Consider the following 17,047-nt stretch of genomic DNA (forward strand, 5'->3'; position numbering starts at 1 on the left):
GAAATTCATCCTCTTCTCATCGATGTTGTATCAGTGTGTGATAGAAATGATGTTAAACTTTTCTCCTCTTTGCTGAATCTTAGTAATAAGTTGTGCTTTAAATAGGAAGACTGATCATATTCTAAACAGCTGACAGTCTTGGGGATTTCTTGCTCAATCTGAAGCAATACTGTGTATTTTGATAAATGGGCAAAAGACATTTGCTAATAAAGATCATGTTTAGTGACAGAAGGTCACTGAGTAACAGAGTTTAGACTGTCTAATGGAGTTGGGTCGCTGTTTTCTCAAAATATATAGTAACTGTAGTATTGCTCCTGAAAGTCTGCACATTCTTATAAAAACTACTGCCTACTTATCCCTATGTATATGAATTGGTGACATAATTTACTGAGTAACGATTAAACTGGTGATGATACCTGTAAAGTTGGTGCTCCTTTAGCATCCTCTGGGCCTGTATATATTTGTTTTGCTATGCAGATACATCAGAATACCTGTGTCCAATTGATAATTTCCCTAATTCCAAATAAATACTATGACAGTGAATATTGCAGCCTGTTCCTGTCAGTTGACTAAAAGCAGTGTGATACTGTATTTAGACAGCGATGTGGGTCAGGAGACTCCTTTTAATTAGCCTGTGTTCCTGTTTCAATGTTTCCCCATGTAGGGCACTGCTCTTGACCTCTCAGCTTCATATCATATCAAAGCCACATTCATGTCTTCATCTGTGAGAGTCCACAGGCACTAAAGGACTGTAACACACAGCTTTGCATTGCATCTAGAGCCTCTTAGAGATGATAGGAGAATAGCCACAAACGTGTGCATGTCTGTACATATTACAGTCGGTAATGTGGCTGTGTTTGTGAGTCTTCACAAAAACAGCCACCAGGTGCATTCTCCCAGCCTGCTCACCGGTTCTCTGTGGAATGAAGCAACTGGGTTTTTTTTCTCCTTCTGTCATCTGACAAATGTTTTTTTCCCCCCAGTAGCATCTTGCTTACTGCTTCACTGTATGATTTAATTGGACATCAGGCATCCAAGCTGAGTGTGAAGTGAGTATCACCCAGACAGGGTAATGTGACCCAAAAGCAAAAGGAACCACCGAGAGACACGTAGTATGTATTGGAGTGTCTGTGAGTGTGCATTTTTAGAAAAAGGTTGTAAAGATTTATTTCTGTTAACGTGGTGCCTCCATTCTTCCAATCTGATCTCGATTTCCCTGAAGGACACTCTCTTCTTTTCCTGTTTTTTTTTCTTTCTTTTTTTATGCTCTCATCCATCCTCTGTACCACCACCCATTGCAGCCACTATCCTCACTCTCACAATTTATTGCTTTGTCTGCTTGGACAATTCTTGGCTGTCCCACCCTCACCAACAAATCAAGCAAGCATCTCCCCTCAAGGCAGGTGCAGAGGTCAAACAATGCAGAGCCTGGTGCTGGTTATGAGGAGGTGGAGGGACACTAAGCACATTGAGGCTGTGATAATGTCTGCTGAGATGCCTGAAGGTATTCAACATTGTATAGCAATACTTGTGAGATGAGAAATTTCACACGTTGAGAGTAAGATGAAGTTTGATGGTGTTATTGATTCCTCAGGGTGAGCTGTGTCATTAGCAACAAATGGTGAGGTAGGGCTGGTGAGCATGGAGCAAAGAAAAAAAAACATTGTAAGATCAAAATTGACAATATAAAACATCCCACGAATAAGTTCAAGATATGAAAACTAAAACTAGAAAATAAAACTAACCTGTTCCTTTTAAATAATGTATCCTCGTTAGCTGCTTCTGATGTTTGTTCTTTCTATTTAAACGGTACCTAGCAGCCAGTGCTAAACCAGGCTAGCAATCTTTGTAAACTAGCTCCAGCAAATCCATTAAAGCTAACTTTAACTTTTTAACTGAATTACAATCAATAGCGGTATCACTATGCAAACCCCAAGTAGTACAAAAATTCATTCATTTTAGAAAAAAAATCTGAAAAAGTTGGGAAAAATGTAAATAGAGAATATTTTGAAAATCTCATAAACCCATATATGATTCACAGTAAAACATAGAAAACATCAAACGTTTAAACTGAGACACTTAGCGGTACTTAATTGGTACTAAATGGTACTGTAAATTAAATGATTGAGGGGCATTTTACAACTAATTAGCATTAGCAACAGGCAACAGGCAGTAACATAACTAGGTATAAAAAGAGCATCTTAGAGGGGCAGAGTTTCTTAGAATCACAGATGAGCAGAGGTTCACCAATCTGCAAAACAAAATTATCTATAGATTGTGGAACAGGTTCAGAATGATGTTCCTCAGTGTAAGGTTGTGAATACGTTGATTACCTCATCATTTACAGTGCACAATGTCATGAAAATAGAGAAATCTCTGTGTGCAAGGGACAAGGCCAGTACATCAACATGTTATGTCTAAGATCCTGGGGATGATTTGGTCATAAAAAACACTGTTCAAAGACAATGATTTCTGGGACAGTTACTGAGCCCAGGCAAAGTTCGTTATGCCATCCACAAATGCTCTATCATGAAAAGAAACTTTATGTAATCGTACCCCACAAACGTAGCCATCCTCTCAGGTCCAAAGCTCAGTTAAAATAAACTGAGCCAAAGGGGAAAACTGTTGTGTGGTCAGTCGAACTGAAACTTAAAATTCTTTGTGGAAGACATAGACACCATCCTTTTGACTAGAGAGAAGAGGGACCACTTTGTTATCATCACTCAGCCTTCGTCTGTGATCGGGGTGCATCAGTGCCAATGGAATTGGCACATCTTGAAAGGCACCGTAAGTGTCACTGAGGTTTGTTACAGAGGTCAAAACCAGTGGGTGATGTCATGGTAGCTGAGCGGTGGAGGCAGAAATAAAAGGCTTTTAAACTGGTTGACAGTCCATCCTTTTTATTCCCCCTTTCCCACCAGCAGTGGATTATAGTGCAGAACTCAAACACAAAACTGGAGCACAGGAGCTAATATCGCCATCTTTTTTAATATTTCCATCTTAAACATGACTAAAACAAACAGGTCAGTAGGGCCCCTGGCACCACAGCCATTGTTTACTGCTCACCACCATGACACAGAGTGCCTTTCAAGAGGATCGGCAACTTCTGCCTATATAGTCAATAACTTCTCCCACTCCAGAATACATGTAGACTGATGACAGGGATATATCTCTCTTATTAAATTCAAAAAGACAAAAAGTTCATACAAGACTTGGTAGCTTCCCCTAGGAACCCAACCATTATGGAGTCCAAAAAGTTAAAAGCACTGTGTGCCCGTTACCTGTGGCGATACGTCCATTTTTAAACAGTCTACTGTTTACTCCTGGACGGCAATGTGAACATAATCCAGTGATGCTAACGCTGAAATGCTGTGTGAGTTGGAGATTTGGCTGCTGACTGAAATATAGCAGCCTTAAGAAACAGATGAATTTTATTGAAGAGGCTGGCATGCAAAAAGGGCTTCATCACCTGCCTCCTGCTGTTTTCCTCTCATCCTTGCTTCCTCCTGCACTTATTCCTTGTTGTCTGTCTTTGTCCATTGTTCTAGGTGGTGGTGCACTCGGGGGTACAGTACAGGGTGAATGGGACATACACAACTCCAATATGGTCGTGTTGGCAATCTGGACAAAAACTGTTGCCTTTGTCCACTCTAATTCCCTTATCTTGTGGGCAAGGTGTTGGTGAGCTGCCTTTCGGCACTGCTGGCAGCTGCAGTAGTGATCTGTGCTTATCTGAGCTGTGAGTTAATAACTCAGTGGCCAATTCTCTCTCAGCACTGTCCAGTATTGTCTTAATCCTCATGAGGACTGGGCTATTTTAGAAGCTGCAAATGCTCAGAACAATGACACCAAGTTTTTAATGTGCTCTCTCTTACCACCTACAGGCATTTATATATTTTATATATCACACTGCATATTTATTAGAACTTGAGGAGACCAAAATAACTGTCAATAACACATTTAGAATTTATCAGGGTCTTTGTTGCTTTGGTCTTACATAAATAATACAGACTACTTTAATGATACTTGACTTAATATGATTTTCTACATCTTGCACTGTCCTTGGATTTGGCCAAAAATTGTGGAGCTCTTCTGGTAAGTAGAAAATCCTCAAAAAGCATGACTGCATACAAAAGTGCCCTAGCAACAACCACTGAACACTGAAAGCTGGAAGTAATGTGGAAAATACTGTAGGAGAAGCTACAAAGGGGTGTAGAGAGTTACCAGTAAGTAACCAGTGGGAGGTTATGGAAACTAACCGTGACCTCTGATCTCTGGGAGTAAGGGAATCAAAGTAATATGTTTTTTTTCTGTGCAGTGTAGACATTTGACATTTAAATACTGCTTTCAGGAAAAGAGTAAGAAAGATCAGGGGAAACACTGATTGTTGCATTGCTCTCCTAATCTCTTCCTTACATATTGACAGTGATTTAAAAATAAATTTCAGATTTGAATGAATTTCTTCATAAGTTCTGTTGCCACTGATTTTCAGTCCAGTTTTTGTGCAACCTTCTTTTCTCCCTGTTTCCCTTCCTGAAAATTGGCTTCTTGACAGACACTACTGCTGAGACCATTTCTGATGAGCCTTTGGTAAACAGTGGATGGATTAACTGAAGAGCCAGATATAGTATCACTCACGTCTTGTGTTAGGTGTTAGATTTGTTTCAATTCAATTTCAATTCAGTTTTATTTATACAGCTCCAAATAACAACAACAGTCGCCTCAAGGCACTTTATATTGTAAGGCAGACCCTACAATAATACATACAGAGAAAAACCCAACAATCATATGACCCCTATGACCAAGCCCTTTGGCAACAGTGGGAAGGAAAAACTCTAACTCTTTTAACAGGAAGAAACCTCTGGCAGAACCAGGCTCAGGGAGGGGCGGGGCCATCTGCTGCAACCAGTTGGGGTGAGAGACCGATTGGGGTTTTCTCTTTCATTTTTCTTAAAAACATTATCTGCTGTATATAGATTTTTAGGCCTGACACTTTCTTTTTTCTCTTCCATTTGTTCAGTTTCCTCATATGTTTTTAAGGATAACATGCTAACATAATAGCTAAGCTCTTTGGGGGTTGGACTGAAAATGAAACGTATTAACACCTGTATGAATATCAGGAATGTTGTTATTTCTACTTCTTATGTGATATAAAATTAGTCCAGCCATGTCTGAGGGCAAGAGCTGTGCATTAGCATCCGATGAGGACTTAGTCCCTAAAAATTGAGCTACTTCAGTGATCTGCAGCGAAGCTCACCACTTTGTAAAATGGATAAGGACATTGTCCAGGCTAAAGCTGGAAACAACAAACTTGTTTTCCCAGTTGAGGCAAAAAGACGCAGGTGCTTACGTGAGGCCCAAATCCAAACACACGACTTAACCAAGCATTGGTGGACTACTCATTTGTTAGAGCCGATAAAACAGGAAGAGTGGATGGAAATTACTGATGTGGGTACACAGTGGAAAAGCAGGGATTTCAGCAAATGTTTAAAAAGCTCGGTCACGGTACAACATCCCAGGTAGAAAACATAATGTGACAATGTTGTGCAGTGCATCTGAAATTACTTTAGTTAATGTTTAATTAAATTATTAAACAATTATGTTGTACTAAAATTTTCCAGGGAAAACATTTGGCAACTTTGGTACATTACATTTGACTGTGCCATTGGGTATTATGCTATTGCTATAACTATTGCACTATAAGGCTGCTGCTGCTGGCTCCTACTTTCAGTTGATTCACACTTTAAATTAGGTAGTATATCATCAATGACAGAAGCTCATTGGAAAAGAAGGATGGAAAAATGTGCTTCATTTACTTAGACGTGCAAGTGCTGCCTGCAAACTGCAAGCACCAATAAAGCGTTGAGTATTTTTTCTTTATCGTCAGGAATATTGTTATTTCAAATTTGATTGAAATATTGTGGCATAATATTGAAGCTATATCACCCACTTGTATTTGAGAATCACCTTGTTAGTGCAAAAATATTTTATGCCTGTAAGCATTTATTATCGCTGGCATTTTTTGTATATTTAACCAAAGAAGTGGGAACAAAGAGGCTGCTAGCTACACAGTGCCTAAAGATACAATTTCATATTGGCTCTGTTAAGTGTTATGTTATGTGTAGATACAACACTGACTCATTCCTTGTAGGTCCCTTTTTTGTTGTTCAGTCATTCATGGGTCACTGTTAAGTGGATTCATTAAACCAACAAAGAAAACATCGCTCTGTAAATGATCAGGTACAAGGACTGGTGTGACGATGAGTGAAAAAGCAGCCAATGTACAAAGAAAAACTTTGAAAGACTTTCAGAATGTCTGGAGAACTGTTGCTCTATTTCTATTAAAAAACCAATTTCATGAAAGTCTGGCTCCTTGAAGGCAAAATAAAAAGAATTCAGGAGTTGCTTGAGACTCTTTCATAGGACTATACTCTTTAAACTGCAAGAGAACTACAGCCAGTGGTCTTTTCTGGGTGACGGTGACTTCCTAAATCACCGTAACGTCCTGCACTCAAGTGATTTAGTCACAGTTTGTTTCTGTGCATGATTCTTGGCAGTGATTCTAACATGTGTGGATCCAAGCAGTGAGTAGAGCTTTTAAATCAAAAGCGAGTGCTGTTATTGTTCACCGTGTCCTAAATAGAGAGTAAAACATGGCAGAGACGGGCAGAAATGAAGTCATACTACCTGGTGTAGAAGTGAAGTCATCTTCCCTACTTGGAAGATGAGGTACGATAGATGCATTCCCGCATTCGTGTGCCTGCTTGCGTGTGAGTGCACCTTGTGGAGAAAACGTGCGGACGTGGTGAACTCATCCAGCTTCTCCACTCAAGCATGAACGCTGCTTGCCTGCAGATGCAGTGCATCAACTGAGACCCCACCTCATTCTCCCCTCTCCTCCTCTACGACAGAATAGTGTCTGATCACAGTGACCAAGGATGACAAATAACCCAGATTCTCTCCTGCACGCTTTATTCTGTTTCCCCACATTCAGCATTTTTAACATTAATATGCACGTAGAACGGCAATCAGCACATTATTGGCTTTCTGAGATTATTGTTTTCTCATCTATATCATCCGGTAAATTCTTTTTAAAATATTTACTCATGCATTAATTGCTAGTTTTTCTGCGATAGAGTACAATATAGCACACAAAGTAGACATTTTTACTGGTTCAAGAGATTTGCTTTAGTTTATTGTGGATAAATGTTGATTGGCTTCTCCGGTTCCTCCTGTCCTGTTTAATGATGCCAGTAGTGTGCTCAGAACATAGCCGATGCACTGAAAGTAGCTCATTTCACTTTATGTTTGCCTTTAATGCATCAGGGATTGAGTATTACACACTTGGCTTGCTTTCAGACTGGCGAGGTTTTGGAGTGTTTGATTCAGATATAAAACTCAAAACAAGTCCCCCCCCCCGTCTTTGCTGCAGGGGGCAGGCTCTGCAGAAATGATGGGTATGCTTGACCAGCAAAACCATCTTTTTTTAAATAAAAAGGACGTCGTGGTGACTGCCTAAGTTTTCCTCTGTAGTGCTAACATCTGTCACCACTGGCTGACAACACTGATGAGCGTACATTCGCTCTAATTTTTGTTTTGCTAACAACTTTTTGGTTCTAACAGGATAAACGATCATGGCAAAAATCATAACTTGTTTAATGACAGCTCTTTGTTATTGTTTTTTATTATGTTTTTCTTTGATTTTACTCATACAATACATTACACTATAGAAAGACACCCCACTTTTGAACACCCTTTTCTCTCAATGCAGAATTAATACATTGCAATACCTTAAACTGAAGCTGTTAATTACCAGAGCTGGCTTTCTAAGTATGAATATTATAAGACGGAAAGTGGTGAAACAGCCAAAGGCTTAAACCCCCTCCCGGATGCCTGGATGTTCATTTCGCTGTAGATAATACAATATGTCGCTGTGCTCCTCGGTATCCTTGCTGCAGGCATTTTCAATCACAGCTGGTTGCTCAGATGCTTCCCCTCCTGCTTGTTTGAATGTTGGCTAGACAATTTTGACCCTGCGGCCTTCCTTCCTTCTCTCTCTTTCTTGTCCCACCATCCTCTGCCTGGTCAGTCTGGACAGAGAAGATGAGGACTGTCTCATTATCACCTCAGCTTCCTCTTGGATCGCTTCCTAACTGGAACGGGCTTGGTTTGTTTGGATCCGAGCTGGAAACACTCAGCTGTATTTTCTCCAGCTGCATCTGCTTAACACTGGCTTCCTGCTTTGTCACATCTCCTGCACTCTTTCTTTCTCATCGTATTTATCTTTCATATTGCCATAATCTTTTATGTAAACAACTTGTTTCACAGTTCCATGTTCGTTCTTTAGACTTAGGAAGGCCAACTGAGTACACCACTGTTTTTCTTTTTACAGCATTGCCTAACTTCACATTCTCATCATATTACACTTTAACACTGGGAGCTGCCCAGTACAATCACCTTCTTTTATTGCTGGCCACTGGGAGCTGCCAAGTAGAGACCAGTTAAAAGCCAGCTTGCTATAAGGCCACTGCTGCCCTTGTAGTACCTTTCTCTCATTCACTTTACCCGAACCATGTGAGTTGTCTTATCACCCTTTTTCTGCCTCACATCACATATGTCTATCTTCAGAAGGCTGTTCCTCTAGGTCCCCATTTCCCTTTCTCTTTCTGTCAGTTTCTTTAATCCTCTCATCTGCCCCCCCTCCACGTCTTTTGTCTGTAAAACCTTCATTTTAATTGGCCTTGTTTTTCTTTTGCATCGTCTGGCTTTCTCTCTCCCGTTTCTGTCTGGGTTTTTCTCTTTGCTTCAGTCCTTCTCCCTCGCTGCCAGGCAGAATCAGATACCTCATTTTAAACCGTATTAGCCGTCCCTTCTGTACTAATATCCCGGCCATCTACTAGGACTCGAATAAGAAAGCTCTTTCCATTTCCCTTGATCCTGGAACACAGTGTATCATTGAATCATTCAAATCCAGGACGATAAAGAGCTTTAAAGTGATTATGACAGTACTGTGGTTTGACCATGCTAAAAGCTTTGAGGAAAATACCCAGGTCCAAACTTTCTTATTTATACTGTGATTTAAATTGTGAATCACAAAAAATGAATCCACAGATACATTTTTATGACCCTGAAGATAAAAAAAAGATTCTGTTATTAAGGTAAGTGCATTCAATTCAAGTTGGTCAAATTAGCCCAAACAAACATGTAGTCAGATTGTATTGTGGTAAAATCTACAGTAAAAATTTTCTTCATTACTTTAATATTCTTTAAAAGAAACAAGCTTTATTTAATAAAGTCAAACTGCATCTCAGCTTCCAAATCCTGATAATGTTACAAATATAATTATTTACTCAGAACTGTATTTAACTGCGTCAGAGCTTTTTACATGTAAATGAATAGATAAACTAGGTACATCTGGCAAGGCCAAACATTACTGTAGCATCATGCAGACAAAGAAAAGGCGCGCTGCCTGTTTGGCTGCAAAGGCTCCTTTTTTGTTCCTGCAAATCATAGATACTAAATTTAAACAGTGATATGAAGTCATCAACCTGTTATTTACTGTGTGTGTCATACCCGACCCCTCAGCATCATTTGTTTTTACATTCAAGTAGTGTTTCTAATGAAACAATGCAAACATTTTACCTTTATACTTTGAAGATTTTCTTTGAAGGCCTCAGTGTACATGGCATCTTTTGATTTGCCCTATAGTCTTTCTTTTCTTTTTCTTATTTGTTTTTGAATCACTGTGAAGTCTCCCAAAGTGTTTTCTAATTTTGGTGACAGTGCTGCAGGGCCATGGCGTTGGTCCCATGGCAATGGTGAAATGGTCTCTTTTCCAGCTTTTTCAAAGCTTTGAACAGCACTTGGCATCATATTGACAGGTTTATTACCTTTTGGGGTCCAGTACTGCCATGGCTAATGCTAACTCACCAACAAACAGAGAGCCTACTAATGATTTGTTTTAGAGTTCAACAATTCCATCCATCCATCTTCTTCAGCTTATCCGGGGCCGGGCCGTGGGGGCAGCGGCCTAAGCAGAGAAGCCCAGACCTCCCTCTCCCCAGCCACCTCCTCCAGCTTGTCCGGGCCAGCCGAGAGGTCTCAGCGTGTCCTGGATCTGCCCCTGGGCCTCCTCCCAGTCGGACATGCCCAGAACACCTCACCCAAGAGGCGCCCAGGAGGCATCCTTGTCAGATGCCCGAACCACCTCAGCTGGCTCCTTTTGATGTGGAGGAGCAGCAGCTCTACTCTGAGCCCCTCCCGAATGGCTGAACTTCTCGCCCTATCTCTAAGGGAGAGGCCAGCCACCCTTCGGAGGAAGCTCATTTCCACTGCTTGTATCTGCTATCTTGTCCTTTTGGTCACTACCCACAGCTCGGGTAGGGTAGGGTAGGGGAGTTAATCGACCGGTAAATTGAGAGCTTTGCTTTTACACTCAGCTTTCTCTTCACCACGATGGACTGGTACAGCGTCCGCATCACTGCAGCCACAGCACCAATCTGTCTGTCGATCTCCCGCTCCCTTTTCCCCAAGACAAACTTCTCCACTTGGGGCAGGAGCTTGTTCCTGACCCTTTACCGGCTGAGGACCATGGCCTCAGATTTGGAGGTGCTGATTCTCGTTCCCACCGCTTCACACTCAGCTGCGAACCGTTCCAGTGCGAGCTCAAGAATTCATGATGGTTTTTATATTAACCAGCAAAGCCAATGATAACAGACTACACTGTCATTAAACCTGTTTTCATAGCTTGTTAAGACATTGTTAATATTATAAAGCTGTGGCTCATTGTCATTGGAAGACTGGACTCTTAGAGACCATAAAAGCCAGCTTTATGAAACTCTTACTAAAGACCCTTATTAGCTTTTTGTAATATTCTAATGCTTCATAAGTAGCTTTTCACTGTGCTTCAAGCCCTCCTTCAACAAATGAGGCTGGCCCAAGTGTTGGTGGCCTACTGTGGCAGAGGCAAAGATAGATGGTGTGCATTAAAATGCAAAATGTGCAACCCCTGCCTCAACTCGCCAGCATCTTTGGTCAATTTCAGCTCACTCAGCCTACATTCTTTCAGGTGTGTGTGGCCTTTTGTGACTGGAACATCATTGAGCTAGAAAAAAACTGAACACCCTTTGAAGCTATTGTTCAGGTGCCCTTTAGCAAGGCATAAAAGCCCTGTGTAACCGGAGTTGTATTGTATCAAGCAGCGGCTGTAAATGGGAGTAACTGTGAATACAAAGCAGGCTGGTGAAAGAGAGCATACGTGTTTGGTTGATTATTGGCTGAATGAACTCTGACCAAGCAGACGGGTCTGATCTGCTTTTCGCAGTCTGCTCTTGATTCGTTTCGGCAGCGGCTCATGTTGGTGAATAGTAAACAAAACCTCGCTGCTGTTCTGCTATGTCTGTGCTCGCCTGCTAAGCAAAGCTGTTGATTTATTCAGCGAATTTCGCCGCCGTTCCTCCAAAGTGCTGCTCTTATGACTCACTTACTCGCAGAAGTGTAACACTTTTATCTGTCATCACAAGTTGATGAGCTGCGGTAACAATGATGGCTTCTATGCTGTTTCTCTTCCTTAGTCTTGTTGTTATTCATCCAACATCACTTATTCTCACCATGCCTCCAAGTTAGCATCCATCTCTTTTGTCACGCTTACATCATCTCTATCCTTTGACACGCTCTCTTTTTTTTCTTCTCTTCTCCTTTCCTCTTTTTCATTTTGTAACTCTCTCCCTCAGGCCCAAAACCGTGTTTCAGCATGGAAACAAAAGCGTGCTCTGCTTCTCCAGCTGCGGCCAACAGCCACCTAGCACCAACAATTCTTATCTGCTTCTTTGGCTGTCCTTGGAGAGCGAATGAATAGACGTTTATGTTTTACCTGGGGGATGTTTTTTCTCTCCTGTATGGCGAGCTGTTGAGCCAGAGATACTTCTATGTGATTTGCTGCCTTGAAAAAATGAAGATGTGCGAGGGCAGGCATGCTCAAGGACGCCACTGTTCAGCACCGATGGCACAGCTGTGAACACAGTTGCGTGGAAATGAAAGCTAAAATCTGCAGTCGTTGTTGCACCTGAATTAAAAGGATTAATTTCAAAATCGCATCACAAAATCCTGCAAAAACCTTTGCAAGTTTAAAGAAAAATCAAATGTGCCCAGAGAGAGCCAGGGCAGAGTCGGACTTGTAGCCAAGATGCACTTGTTTGGTATTGTTGCTTTTCCAAATGAGCACGTACACTGAAACCGAATGAAGAGGGACAGCATGCTCCTCTACAGGCCTGAATAGAGGGTGTATGTGTGAGAGAGGGCGTATTGAAGAGGACCAGCAGTAGATCACAGCCTGACTAATGGAACACTGCACTCCTGAAGGGTCCTCACATCTGTTGCGTCCATCACATTTCCCTCACATCTCTTCAGAAAGAGTTGGTGGCGACACCTGAGCACCCCCGCCGAGCTCAAGTCCTGTTTGTTCCTGTGAAGTGCTCCCGCTCTGCAAATATGAAGAGACGAGCTACAACAAAAAAATAGAAGAGAAAAAGAGAAGAAAAAAAAAAAGAAGTGCTCCCGCTCTTATGTTTGACCTGGAATTGGATTGAGATGATGTTCTAGTGGAGAGGACATGCTTACCACTTAATTTTGATTACTATTTGTATTTTTAAATAAGAAATGATACTACCTATTTTTGTTTTAATTGTTTTGCACTGCATCCCTCCTACAGCATAAATGCTTTGTATGCCATCTATAGCATCACAGTATCTATAAAGCATCCTACAGCATCCAGCACATGCATGTTGTAGGGTGTGCTGGGATGTTTGATTCAAGACTTTGACACTAGAGACTTGGGTTTATGTCCAGAGTACAAGTAAGTTAGTATTAGTATAGATACTTACAAAGCAGCAAAAACGGAGAAATATTTGACATTACACAATACCCCCAATATATGAAAACATGAAAAACCTTGTAATCTGCTTAGTGAAAACATTCATTATTATTCAAAGTTCTTAGCTCCCTGCTGCTCATTCACATCCCGATGCACCTGCTATAGCCTCACCAAGCCTGCAGATCAGACTGCACTGAACCACCATCTCATTAGGTTTGCACAATTTATCGAATTTGGATCTTGATCCTGATTTTAACTTCCTACAATTAAATGAGCACAATCAATCAATATTGAAAGTGCCAACAGAAAGGCCAATCAAGCGCTCCCTAAATCACCACCTGAACACCACCTTGGTTCGCTGCTTGAAGTTTCCTGGAACAGTTGCAATGAGTAATACTCATAGTATTACTAATACTAAATTCAAATATGTGCTGCAGCAAGGCTGTGCAGCACATCTATCTATGAACACACTGAGTGGTGAAGCCTTCAGAAAAATGGTCAGCGTACCGGTGAAAAGATGATATCCCCTTGTGCAATTATTTTTCTAAAGTGGCAATACCTGCACTGTATGCAAAAGCACACAGGGGAAATAGAGAGGGATCTCACAGCTGTCGAGTACCTTCCTACGAGTTTTATTTGTCAACATGATGCAGATACTGTGAATGGAGTGAGAGACTTTTTCCAGTGCTATGAAAAAGTATTTGCCCTCTTATTTGTCACGCTTACATGTTTCAGATCATCAAACAAAAGTTAATATTAGACAAACTTAGCCTGAGTGAATACAACATGCAGTTTTTAAATGATGACTTCATTTATTAAGGAGGAAAAGCTATCCAAACCTGGCCTGTGTGGCCATGTGAGAACGAGATGTCGAGATGGCGACAGCAAAAACAGTCAGCTTAGCAGAGCTTCACAAAAAAACGTGTGACTTCAAAGTGTACATTTTTCTATACAGTCTGAACTAGCTGAGGGATGAAAGAGTAGAGACTCAGTGGTGGTGGTGTTTTACTAAATGTTTAAGTCAAAGCACACCTTTTTATCCATGCAACCAAAACCATCATCAGCACTAAATGTTCTATGATAGTAAACGTGGCCCCGTATGCATGAACAACATACACGGCTTGACAAACTCATAATGATATCTGGAGATAACAGATATGATTATGATGGAACACTGGTGCTGCACATAAGGCAAATAAAAGTAAAGCTGCAGAAAATTGTTACCTTGTGATTTGAACATAGCAGTAAAATATATATTAAAACAAGGTAATGTATTACTTTACGCTCCCTGTGCTGCAGATTGTTTCGAATGTGACAGCTGCACATTTGAGCTCTAAAACTACAAGACTGCATGCATTGAAACATTATAGGTTACATGTTGTGTTTAAGATTAATACGAGATGTGGAAATAGATTAATTTTGTTGCCAAAACTAAATTAACTTTATTGATTAAATTGGTATTCTTGGTGATAAATAGCCTACAAATGTAACAGATCAATTTTCTAATCTAGGTTCTATTAAATGCAACGGTGAATTTAGCAGTAAATTAGGATGAAGTTTAAAAACATTCATATATTTCCTGCACTGCAAATGGAGTGTCTGCAGATTCCCATGAAAATGCAATGACAGTATGCACTGCTGTAACTTTACAGTAAAGGGGGTAGCAAGCAATCACAACAAAGAAAGCAAAGTAACCAGCAGTTGTTGATCAGTTGTTACCAATGGAAACAGCAGATTTGCAGTTTTATTAAAGTATCCAAAGATACCTTAATTCGCTTCCTCGCTGGAGACGAAGTGCACGAAAACATGCTATTGATCACACTGACCCCCCCCTTGTTGCTTGACGAACACTGTTGTGTTTGCATGTCTAGAGGCTCGAGATTATCATCACCTTGTGATGAGGAGCATGCTGATCAGTAGATGCCTCTAAGCCTCCCCTGATTATCAATGGGACGCTGTACTGTGTCCCTGGCATCTGATGGTGTTTGTTCACACGATTGCCTCTGTTTGCGGGAATTGCCAATTATGGAGGAAAAATGATAACATTACATGAACATTGCTACTGATTTCAGTAGATGCTGCAGCTGTGCCTAGATAATGCACTCATCCAGCAGTTGAACGTATTGATGTGCAGCGATTTGTTGTTTTATAGAAATAGACTGTGTAATCACAGGCCATGTTTCCCCAGGTCCAAATCTTTCTTTTTGGTTTACCATATATCTGTGCTACAGTTGTGCAGCTTTTTCTTAAAGATTATTTATTGGAAAAAACATATACATTGATTAGTGTACAATTACGTCTCCCAACAATTCCGTAAAAAGATATCGGAGTGAGCAGGGGTCATATCGGTTGCACCAGAAATTCAGTAACATTTCAGAGAAAAGGAATGACACTTACAACCTTGGCTACATCAAAACATTTATCACCTGGGCTGCGAGGGCTCCTAAAGCTGTCAGCAAATCCTGGTGGCTCACATTGTGAAATCTAACCAGGCAGAACTGGTATACTTCCAAAGCGAGCAGCTCACACCTTTTTTTCTTCACTGCGAGCGACAGGTGAAAGATCTCGCTCAAAGTCAACAGATTGCAGCAGGTGTGTGGCTGCGGATGGATGAGTGTTTATGGGCTGATTACCCTGGAGAACAGAGGGAGAGAAGCAGACAGAGGGCAGGGAGAGGAAATCGTGCGTAAGTGTGAGTGTGTGTGTGAGAGCGAGGGACAGAGATGGGCAACTGTGCGTCCTGTGTGTCTGTGTCTCATTAAGCAACATTCTGAATTAAATCACATTTTCTTGTATCAGAAATAAGCTTAGTCTAGTTAGGCTACCATCATAGATTTGACTCTAATTAGTAGCTTATACGTATTTCTTATTTTGACCCTGTGGAGGAATTTGGGCTCACTCATCTTTGCAGATTTGTTTTGGTTCAACCACAACGGAGGGTTTTCAAGTATGAATGGCTTCCTCAAGGTCATATTAAAGGTTCTCACTCCCATCTTAGTCCAGACTTTGACTAGGCCACTCCAAAACCTTTATTTTGTTTTTCTGAGACATTCAAAGGCGGATTTGCTGGTGTGCTTTAGATCATTGTTGTTCTGCAGAACCCAAGTGCCCTTGAGCTTCAGGGACACAAACTCATTCAAGATTGTCCAACTCCTGAATCAGCAACGCAGCTCCAGAACATCACGCTACCATCACCGTGTTTGAGTTTCTCTGTATAAAATGTGTTCATTTTATGCCACATGCAACAGAACCCAAACCGTCCAAGTTTTCCATCCACAGAATGGTTTATTAAAATTCTAATTTATTAAGCAGATCATCGAGATGTTTATTGGTAAATGTGAGACGACCGTTTGTGTTCTTTTTGGTCAGCAGTGGTTTTCACCACAGTCTCTTTCTTAACATTAAGTCATGATAAGCGTATCTTAACTGAGGCGAGTAAGGCCTTCAGTTATCTAGATGTTGTTCTGGGCTCTTTTGTGACCTGCTGGATCAGTCATCAGTGCTCTCCTGGAGTAATTTTGGTAGGCTGACCACTCCTGGAATCATACACCACAGTTCCAAGTTTTCTCCATTTGTTGATGATTCCTCTCATCATGATCCCCCCAAAAATGTGATTAATTAATTTTAATTCATGATTAACAAATGGTGAGTGGGCGCTTTTAGATCTAGGGCCTGATAGGATTGGGTAGCTTAATAAATGCAATCAGCAACTCAGCATCTGAATCATGTTTAAATGCAAAAGAAATATATGAAAAGAAGTAAGTGGGCAAATACTTTTTCACTGTAGTTTTTTTTCTTAAATCAGTGCATTTCTTTACTTGAATGCTGCTCAGTATAATGTTGGTACAACCACTGTATCCAAGGTATCCACGCTCTTTTCTTCCCTGAAATTTAGCATCCACATTTTTCTAGCTGGACTAAGTGATTTAAAGCACTAAGCTTTGCTAGTTTGTTGTTTTCAAAGCAACAGATTCACATGCAGCTTGTGACAGCAGAAGCATCCCATTGCTGTCTCCAGGCAACAGTGCAGCAGCTGCTGTCAATCACTTTCCTTTGTATTAGTAATGCCATAAGCTAAATAAAAGATAAATGTAGAATCCTTTGCAGCTGAGACAAAGCAAGAAGTTTGGAAACAAGTGCAAGCAACTTGATTCCTTCTTCTCAAAAAAAGAAAAA

At 40.9% G+C, this 17,047-nt stretch overlaps 1 protein-coding gene across 2 annotated transcripts in view; it reads left to right on the forward strand.

Annotated features, from left to right (window-relative positions):
• Nucleotides 1-17,047, forward strand: part of nav3 (neuron navigator 3) — a 398,636-nt gene that overhangs the window by 45,531 nt on the left and 336,058 nt on the right. The window contains exon 3 of one of the 2 annotated variants that reach the window (XM_040050291.1): nt 2,237-2,241. The exons of the other annotated variant lie outside the window; for it this stretch is intronic. The gene's annotated coding sequence lies outside the window, so the exon portion shown is untranslated. The remainder of the gene's footprint in view (nt 1-2,236; nt 2,242-17,047) is intronic. 2 annotated transcript variants of the gene reach the window in all.

This window comes from Simochromis diagramma, unplaced genomic scaffold (assembly GCF_900408965.1).
Source record: "Simochromis diagramma unplaced genomic scaffold, fSimDia1.1 OVJJ01000131.1, whole genome shotgun sequence".
Lineage (NCBI taxonomy): Eukaryota > Metazoa > Chordata > Actinopteri > Cichliformes > Cichlidae > Simochromis > Simochromis diagramma.